The sequence below is a fragment of the Echinops telfairi genome, unplaced genomic scaffold, assembly GCF_000313985.2.
Source record: "Echinops telfairi isolate 266 unplaced genomic scaffold, ASM31398v2 ScPeMD7_4048;HRSCAF=4782, whole genome shotgun sequence".
Classification (NCBI taxonomy): domain Eukaryota; kingdom Metazoa; phylum Chordata; class Mammalia; order Afrosoricida; family Tenrecidae; genus Echinops; species Echinops telfairi.
In genome coordinates this window covers 1,648,079-1,649,886 of record NW_022107947.1, presented here as the reverse complement: position 1 = coordinate 1,649,886, position 1,808 = coordinate 1,648,079, and positions in this window count along the sequence as shown.

Sequence of the window (1,808 nt, the reverse complement as noted above, 5' to 3'; positions counted from 1 at the left end):
AGTAGGAGGGGAGACAAGGTGTTCAGGTAGGTCAGGGGGTGCAGAAGCAGGAGGAGAGGAGGAATTTTCTTTGGTCAGGAGGACGTGGGAAGGGGAGCAGGAACTAGAGAAAGGGACGGGAGCTCAGAGGAAAGGCGGCCTGGATGCAGAATCTCAGACTGTTTGTGAGTTGACTGGCAGAAATTGTTGAGATTTCAGAGGATATTGAAATCAAAAGTGCAGCGATTAAAGTTGTTACTTCCTGGAGCTCTCTGACCCCTCCCTCCTGCCAGGCTCAGGGTGGTGTCCATGGATTTGTGCTCTGCTTCCCTATCTGGGAGAGGCTGCGGTGTTGGCTAAGTGGAGGCTGAGCAGGGAGGGAGCTGGGAAGGAGGGAGAGACTCCAGGGAGTCTGAGGGGCTTGGCTCTGGGGAGGGGACTCCTCAGCCTTTGGGAGTTGAGGGGGTGGGTAGCAGAGGAGGTGGTGGTGAGGGGTACCTAGATTATGGAGGTGGCCTTACTGGGGGCGCAAAGGAGTCCTCGGGGGTCCGGAGAGAGACGGAAGGGGAGTACCGTCTGGGCCTCATTAAGAGAGTGGCCAAGAGGTCTTGAGCAGGGTGACAGGTCGTAGAGAGGGGCGGGAGTGAAGAAAGAAAATGACCTGAACATAAGGGACTTCTGATTATTTGAGGTTGCGGGGAACGTTAAAATCGAAAGTGCTATTTTCTGGCTCGTGCGACTCATTGTCCAATTGGTATTGAGGCCAAACTTGGTTACAGAAAAAGACCAGGCATTTAGGGCGGAGATCAGGAGCCAAACCCAATTCAGTAAGGTTGGCAGTAGGCACCCCAAAGGACTGTCCTTAGGGGGTTGGGACAGTGTCTCAAACGCAGGGGGTACGGACAGAGGAGGACATCCCCTGGTCCCCCATTAGCACCCTTCAGTCAGGAGGTGGCCCAGTAAACTGAGAGGCATCAGTCAGAGCGAGGGGCCCAGCAGGAGAGTCCTGGAAGGTTCCCTGGCGCAGGCTTGCGGTAAGCCGGCCCCCGGATCAGAGACACAATGGAGGAGGGTAAGGGGGGCCTGGCCTTATGGCCGGTAAAAATGGAGTTTAGTTAGGCCTTTGTTCAGGGTGAGTAAGGGAAGCAGAACATTTTAGAGAAAGCACTGCAGGGCCACAGACGCAAAACACACTAACAGGTAGAGACTCAAGACACACCCTCTGCTTCCAGTCCAGGCAGAAGGTACAGGGACTGCTCGCCTAGGAGGCCTGTTAGCAGCAGGAATCCCAGGAGGTAAACACAGAGACGCGGGCTGGAGGCCACATGAGAGAAGGTAGACACAGAGGAAAGATGGACACGAGAAACTGGCCTTATCGCCGCACCCCTTTCAGGAAAGGCAGTTATTTCCAGCTCTCTTGGTACTGGGGTTGTGGAATAAACCCCTGCAGCGGAGCCACGGTCAGGGCGTTCAGCTAGTTAGCCTCCCACCGACCCTTTGCTCCCGTGTGAGCTTGCTGGGCCTCGGTGTCCAGAGCAACAAACAAGACAGACGAGACAGAACGAACGTACAGAGAGAGATACTGACCAGAAGTCGCTCGTTCGTTCAGACAGGCTCCAGAGGTTTGAGAGGGGAGAGGGGTGGGCTGCGTCCCAGTCGAAGCAGGGCAGGGACAGCACGGAGCCCCTGTCCCTACCTCTCCCGGGTTTCACGCACCAAATGTAAAGCAGAACTGAGGGGCAGGGAGGAAGACGGACATAACTGACAGGGCAAGGGAGAGCAGAAACAAATAGCTTTATTGGGGGCGGGGGGGCTCCCGGATGAGGTTC